An 8,871-nucleotide genomic window follows, 5' to 3' on the forward strand; every position below is an offset into this window, starting at 1 on the left:
ATAACAACCTTAATTGAGTGTATATTCTTCTCATAAAATGTCAAAGTCAAAACATTACAAGTATAACTACTTAATAGTTACAAAATATGAGCTTGATTTCCAAGCATAACTTAAATTTAATCAACAATGTCACGTAATCCAAACTCTTCGTCCTCTAGAGTTTCATCATTGTCTTCTTCCACAATATTTTATGCTTCCTTTTGCTCATTATCGTCTTCTAATGGATCTTTGATGTCTGCGAATCTCCCAATGTATGTCTTTCCAAACATCCCATGTAATGGTGGTTGGGGTTCCTTTGCCTTTTTTGCCACACGTGATTCACTAAAGTCCCCTTTCTTCAACCCAATTTCTTGCATTGCATTTGGAAGAAATTGAAGAGCATTAATTCTTTGCTGAATGAAATTGCACTGTAGTGGATCTTTTTCAATTGCAATACAATTTCTTCCTTTTTGAAGGCAGCATGCTAGTGTTGTACCTAATTATCAAGCATAATAGAAATAATGAAGTAAATTAGTACAATGATATATTAATTAAAAAATAACATATTGAAATTCAATTCTATATAATAAAACTTACTTGAGCCAGAAAATAAATCTAGAACCCAATCTCCTTCATTTGAACATATGTCTATAAGATAGTTAATCAATAATTGTGGTTTTTAATAAATGTTAGCTATATCTCCTTTTGTTTCTTTGTCTTCATATGTTAGTTTTCTCACAATAGCATCATAAGTCAGTATTTGGCTATGACTCTTTCCATCTACCCGATTAAAAATCATAGACATATAGCTATCATCTTTTGCCCAACTATCAATATGAATGAACTCACAATCATTTATAAATAGTTGATCTTCACGGTTAAGAGGATTTGACTTTTCCCTGTAACATGAAATAGTAAAAGTTCAATCAACTTGTACATAAATGAATTTTTCAACATTAATCAAATATACATTTTAAACGTCTTACCATGTAAGTTGCATCCTTGAATTTGTTTTTCCCTTTAAGCTTGACAATATCATTGCTAATTGTGTGTCTGAATGAAATGTCACAAATCTCCATAATGGTGATGAAGTGACTTCTACAAAACCCGCAACCACTTTACTAAGAGCTTGATAAGTATAAGGGTCACTATCATAGTCAATGTTTGGAATATTGAAACCATGGGGAATTTCTGCAATAACTACGGCATAATCCCTTTTAGGTATGAGTTTAGCAATGTCTTCACAGTCACCTTGTATTACTTGATATTGAATAGTGTCTAGCCCGTTCCAAATGAAATGAGTAAGAGTTGGATCAAGTTCAGCATTCTTAATATGTTGCTTCCTCAGTCTTTCGATCTTTATTTTTTCAATAAAGGTTCTGAAGCTATCTGTTGCTCCATTATCATCCTTCATCTTTTATAAAATAAACAAATATATGTGTAAATTATAAATTAAAAATAGTACACAGATGAATAAAATGAATGTGTAAATCAAGATACCTTTTTTAATGCAAGATAAAATGCTTTTAATGTTAATGTAGAACTTGAATTTGGATAGTTGCATACAACATCATCCCAACTATCTTCATTCAACAATTTAACTTAAAAATTAATGTGAAAATCACATATTACAAATATTGAACGCATAACAACCTTAATTGAGTGTATATTCTTCTCATAAAATGTCAAAATCAAAGCATTACAAGTATAACTACTTAATAGTTACAAAAAATGAGCTTGATTTCCAAGCATAACTTAAATTTAATCAACAATGTCACGTAATCCAAACTCTTTGTCCTCTAGAGTTTCATCATTGTCTTCTTCCACAATATTTTCTGCTTCCTTTTGCTCATTTTCGTCTTCTAATGGATCTTTGATGTCTGTGAATCTCCCAATGTATGTCTTTCCAAACATCCCATGTAATGGTGGTTGGGGTTCCTTTGCCTTTTTTGCCATACATGATTCACTAAAGTACTCTTTCGTCAACCCAATTTCTTGCATTGCATCTGGAAGAAATTGAAGAGAATTAATTCTTCGCTGAATGAAATTGCACTATAATGGATCTTTTTCAATTGCAATGCAATTTCTTCCTTTTTGAAAGCAACATGCTAGTGTTGTACCTAATTATCAAGCACAAAAGAAATAATGAAGTAAATAAATCCAGAAACCAATCTCCTTCATTTGAACATATGTCTATAAGATAATTAATCAATAATTGTGGTTTTTTATAAATGTTAACTATCTCTCCTTTTGATTCTTTGTCTTCATATGTTAGTTTTTTCACAATAGCATCATAAGTCAGTATTTGGCTATGACTCTTTCCATCTACCCGATTAAAAATCATAGACATATAGCTATCATCTTTTGCCCAACTATCAATATGAATTAACTCACAATCATTTATAAATAGTTGATCTTCACGGTTAAGAAGATTTGACTTTTTCCTGTACCATGAAATAGTAAAAGTTCAATCAACTTGTACATAAATGAATTTTTCAACATTAATCAAATATACATTTTAAACGTCTTACCATGTACGCTGCATCCTTGAATTTGTTTTCCCCTTGAAGCTTGACAATACCATTGCCAATTGTGTGTCTAAATGAAATGTCACAAATCTCCATAATGGTGATGACGTGACTTCTACAAATCCCGCAACCACTTTACTAAGAGCTTGATAAGTATAAGGGTCACTATCATAGTCAATGTTTTGAATATTGAAACCATGGGAATATCTGCAATAACTAGGGCATAATCCCTTTTAGGTATGAGTTTAGCAATGTCTTCACAGTCGCCTTGTATTACTTGGTATTGAATAGTGTCTAGCCCGTTCCAAATGAAATGAGTAAGAGTTGGATCAAGTTCAACATTCTTAATATGTTGTTTCCTCAGTCTTTCGATCTTTATTTTTTCAATAAAGGTTCTGAAGCTATCTGGCACTCCATTATCATCCTTCTTCATCTTTTATAAAATAAACAAATATATGTGTAAGTTATAAAGTAAAAATAGTACACAGATGAATTAAAATGAATGTGTAAATCAAGATACATTTTTAAATGCAAGATAAAAAGCTTTTAATATTGATGTAGAACTTGAATCTGGATAGTTGCGTACAACATCATCCCAACTATATTCATTTAACAATTTAACCATTTGTTCTTGAATTTTCATGTAAACTCTGTGACTGCATAGATAAAGTGACAAAAAGTTAATATAATGATATGTATAACAAATACTACCAAGAACATGTTTTATTTAAAAGAAAATTATAATCTTGAAATAAATAAAAATAATTCAACAAACTTACTTTTGAAATTCCTCAGACATTTCCTCCAATGATAATTCCCCTGACCTCACACGAGATAATATTGTTTTGACAATTTTTTCATCTTTCACTCATTTCATTGCTCTCCAAGGTGTGATAGTCATATCTTTTGGAAGCTACTTCATTTCAAGAGCTGATTTATTGTTGCTACATATAAATGGCTTAGACTTTTTGACCTTCTAGTTTTTAATGCCAATGTTTTCCCATATGCTAAAAATATCATCAATCAACTTCCAAACATCTCCAGCTCTAAATGCCAATTGGAAAATGTTATCAACACCTCTGAATAAATCACTGGGAAGGTTGCATTTTCCACCTTTTGAATTGGTTTTCTCTTCAATTTGATAGCCTATTTCCATATAACATTCCCTTCGGAAATCTACAGTAACATTTATCCTATCTCCACCACATTTTTCCTGAAATTCACTTTGAATAAATCTAACCCTTTGGATGAAAGTCATAAACATCCTATATTCATTATCTAAATTATGATCCATGCCACTAACTTTGCTTCTATATCTGATAAACAAGCATAAATGATACATTTCATTGTTTCAAAACATGGGTTATTGGGATATTCCTCTATCAATTGTTTTTGAGCTTCTACAGAATGGTTCCCCCCAAGCACATAATAATTATATTCAAAACATTTTGACTTATCAAATGCTTCTTTGTTGGGAACTTGAACTGGATCAACGAGAAGCACATAATTAACCACATGAGCATATGGATTGTACCTCATCAATGTCTTCAAATTATGAACATGCAAATGGTGTGGCTATCTGACTTGATATTGACATTATCCTTTACTTTCCTTATAGGTTTCTCTGACATTAAGCTGAAATGTACAACCACCATCAATTTTCTCTTTGTCAAATTCTGTCGAATGGCATTTTGTTTTGTTTTGATATTGCCATCCTCTAAATCAACTCCTGGTGTAACGATTTCTCTGCTTTCTTTTGAAGTTTCACTAGGTTCTTAACTGCTGGTAATGACTACTTCAAAATCTTCAACTTTACTTTTCTTCGTCATAACATTCTCAACAGATTTATTCTTGAGCATTATTACTTTTGGTCTTTTATGGCTCTTCTCAGTTCCAATGTCATCTTCAATAACGGCAACATATGCTTCACTGTCAGTGTCAATTTCATTGTCCTCAAAAGTAACTTGTCTACCCTTTCTAGATTTGTCCACTAGAGGCCTTTTTTTCTGATCCTTTGGATGTAGTTTTGTAGCTTCATCAATTACTACATTTTGCTTGTTTTCCATATCTTCTTCTGACACTGAGTAAAAACTGCTGACAACTTTCATGATATCATGCTCTATGAAATGAATGCCTCCCAACCTAATTGAACAACTTTCAACAAAATTCTGCCAAACAAAATGTCATATGTCAATAAAAACAAAGTTAAAAAAATATAGCAAGACACTTTCAAGAACGCAAAATACAAATATAAATAACAATACTTACGATGTTTTGGTTCATTTCATTTACAATTTATTTACACAACTTTGTAGATACCTCTCTCGTGTCATACAATGAATATGATAATCGATATTTAATCCTTTCATGTGACTTGGGAGCTTTTGTAAGTATGTAAACAACTTCAGTGTCCGGTACGGAACACATATCTATGACTCTTCCCATCACCTCATAAATTCCATTATCATTCGGTATATCAATATATAGATATATATTCACATTTTGACTTTCTCTTTCTTTCACATACCAGATTCTTGATGGAAATTTCACCTCTTTTGAATTTTTCCAGTATGAAATCATCTTCTTATCATTTGAGGCACTTGAAAGATTTGTAGCCATGAGCTCAGGTGGAGTTCGTTCACCAATGTTTTTTGAAGATGCACCTTTAAAAGTCTTTGGTCCAAAAAGATTCACAGAAATCTTCTCTGATGCCATTTTCCTGAAAAATAGAAACACATAAATCAGTAAATAACGAAAACATATTAACTTAAATCCACAACGAAAATATATCATAAATTTTTAATTTGTATAATCAGATAATTGAAATTAAAAAATATTAACACTAAGAAATGATAGAAGCCCACTGACACCACGTCGTCCATCCGCGGAGTGGCGGGCGATTCCGAGAATCGTGCAACCTCCGCGGGCGGACGGGCGGGCCGCCATGGTGGTGCAGGATGGGGTTGCGGCAGCTCCTCACTGCACCACCCAGGCGGCCCGCTTGCCCCTTCCGCCCCCCGACCCCCTCCCGGCCTACCCGCCTCCCCACTTCCACCCTTCCCCCAACCCGCCCCCACACTCCTCTCCCCACGCCCCTCCCACCCGCGCACCCCACGTCGCCACCCCCTCCTGCCTGCCCTCACCACCCTACCCCTTCACGTCCCGCCCCTTCCCCCCTCTCACCCCAGGCGCCGCCCACCCTTCACCCCACGTGCCCCCTCCCCCCACACTGCACCCCACCCCACCCCCTCACGCCTCTCCCATCTGCCCCCACCCCCTCATGCCCCTCCCCACCCACTTGCCCACCCCCTCACGCCCCTCCCGCCCGCTCAGCCACCCCACCCGGCACCCCACCCACCCGCCCGCCTGGCCACCCCCCACCCCACCCCACCTGCCCACCCGGCCACCCCACCCCACCCAGCGCCCCACCCCCCCTCCCCGCACCACCCCAGGCGGGCAGGCAGGCTGTCGGGGTGGCACGGGGTGGGCAGCGGCACCCCACCCCGCGTCACCCCACCGGCCCACCCGCCTGCTCGGGCGGTGGAGCCCCACCCCGCGCCACCCCAGTGGCCCCGCCGATTCCCAGAATCAGCCAGCCACCCTGGGTGGGGTGGCTGGGCAGGCGAGTGGGGCGCCGAGTGGGGTGGGGTGGTCGGGCAGGTGGGTGGGGCTGGGTAGGCGGGTGGGGTGCTGGGTCCGGTGGTTGGGCGGGCGGAAGGGATGTGAGGGGGTGGGGTGGCCAGGCGAGTGGGGGTGGGGAGGGGAGTGTGGGGAGAGGGGGCGGGTAGGGTAGGGGAGTGTGGAGAGGTGGTTGGTAAGGGGGCGAGTGTGGAGAGGGCGCGGGTGGTAGGGGCGTGAGGGGGTGGGATGTAGGGTGTCGGGAGAGGGCACGTGGGGTGAAGCGGGAGGGGCATGAGGGGGTGGGGAGGGGAGTGTGGGGGGAGGAGGCGGGTGAGGTGAGGTCGGGTGGCGGGAGGTGGCGGGTGGTGGGCAGGGAGTGAGGTGGTGGGGTCGAGGGGGTGCGTGGGGTGGGGGAGAGGCCGAGTTGGGTGAGAGGGTGGGGAGTGAGGCGGTGGGGTGTGGTGCCGGGTAGGATTGGCGGACGGTCGGGCCACCGAGGTGGCGCGAGGTGGGGGTGCCCAGCTTTACTGGGCCCACCTTGCTCACGACAGAAGTATTAGTTAATTTGGTTGACAAAAAGTATTAAAATAAATAAAAATAAAAAATAAAAAAATCTACTTCATTAAACTAATTTAATATGAAAATTTTCAAGAAAAAAAATTTAACTGACCTTTCAATTGCGATAATTCTTCGTTGAATATGTTCTTGATAGCAAGTAGCTGCTTCAAAAATTCGCTCCAAGTCTTTCAACGAACCTCAGAAAACCTTGATGTAATGTGAGTAATAGTAATAATGGAATTTATTATATAGGTGAAATTACAGAGATGTTTTACCATACGGTGAATGCGAGATTAATTAGTTTTAAAAAAAATTAACATGTTAATTTTTTTATGGCGATGAAGGAAAATATGATAAAGCGAATATGATGGAATAGTTTTATAGTGGGGTGAATGTGGGATTAATTTGTTTCAGAATGTATTATAAAAATTGAAAAAAAAAACATTCAATTGTTTAGTAAATATTATATACTTTGACTATTAAAATAATTTAGGTAGAAATTGTAGTTTACAATTTTAACTTTAATGATTTATTTCATAAAAAAAATTAGTTTACATTTTTCATTAAATTGTAGAATAAAATAATGAAGAGAAATAAATCTCACAAACTTTTAGGAGGGAAATATTTTCGCGAAACTTTTTGGGGGGGGGATTTTGGAGGGAAAATTTCATTCTCTAAGCTATATAATATCTTTAGGAGACTCTCCATTTGTATCATTCAACATATTCTATTTGAAAGGGATGGATTGTCCTGATAGTGAAGTTTCGATTTATACAGCATCAACATTTTCATCGTGTAACAACTCTATTCATATGGATGAATATAGTGGGAATTCTTCCACTATGAATAGAAAGTCAATTCTTCCACTTAGTCCTGATCCTAAGGACTATGAGAGCAGCACTAATGAAAGAGGGGATGGAGAATTTCAAATAAATAAAGAGTCACAGATTCCACTTAGTCCGAATTCGAAGGACTATGAAAGCAGCAGTGATGATGAGCTTGATGACAAATTTCAAAAGAATGGAGTGTCACGGTGTCCACTTAGTCCTAATTCTAAGGACTATGAGAGCAACAGTGATGAAGAGAATGATGGTGAAGTTCAAAATAATGGAGTGTCACGGTGTCCACTTAGTCCTAATTCTAAGGACTATGAGAGCAACAGTGTTAAAGAGCATGATGACGAATTTCAAAAGAATGGAGTGTCACGGTGTCCACTTAGTCCTAATTCTAAGGACTATGAGAGCAGCAGTAATGAAGAGCGTGATAACGAATTTCAAAAGAATGGAGTGTCAAAGTATCCACTTAGTCCTAATTCTAAGGACTATGAGAGCGGTAGTGATGAAGAGCATGATGATGAATTTCAAAATTATGGAGTGTCACGGTGTCCAGTTAGTCCTAATTCTAAGGACTACGAGAGCAGCGATGATGAAGAGCAGGATGATGAATTTCAAAAGTATGGAGTGTCACGGTGTCTACTTAGTCCTAATTCTAAGGACTATGACAGCAGCAGTGATGAAGAGCGGGATGATAAATTTCAAAAGAATGGAGTGTCATGGTGTCCATTTAGTCCTAATTCTAAGGACTATGAGAGCAACAGTAATGAGGAGCATGATGATGAATTTCAAAAGAATGGAGTGTCACAATGTCCTCTTAGTCCTAATTCTAAGGACTATGAGAGAAACAATGATGAAGGACAGGATGATGCACTTAGTCCTAATTCTAATGAGTATAAAGGTAGCAGTGATGAAGGACAAGATGGTGCACTTAGTCCTAATTCTATGGACTATGAGAGCAGCACTGAAAATGCACATGAGGAAGAATATCCAATAAACATTGAGTCTGAATTCTAAGGACTATGACTGTAGCACTGAAGAAGGGGAAGATGAAGAATATCCTCCAAGTCAGTATTTGAAAAGCACAGCTGATCATAGTGTGGATAACATTCCTCTTAATTTTGATGAAAATCCTTATACAAATGATGATCCAATGATGGAGATGTTGCCAAGAAATATTGTATCGAGGAGTAGGAGCAGACCTTTTCGTATCAATGCAAGATGTTCTAGTTATACAAGGGGTAGAGAAGAATATCTGATGAGAAAAAGTTCTATCAGCGCACTCATTTCAAGTGAATGTTGCCAAAAAGATTGCTTGAAACATATGGATTTCAAATTTGCATTAGAGAGCA

The sequence above is a fragment of the Pinus tabuliformis genome, chromosome 7, assembly GCF_031772625.1.
Source record: "Pinus tabuliformis cultivar Carrire ecotype Pingquan chromosome 7, CPIR1, whole genome shotgun sequence".
Classification (NCBI taxonomy): domain Eukaryota; kingdom Viridiplantae; phylum Streptophyta; class Pinopsida; order Pinales; family Pinaceae; genus Pinus; species Pinus tabuliformis.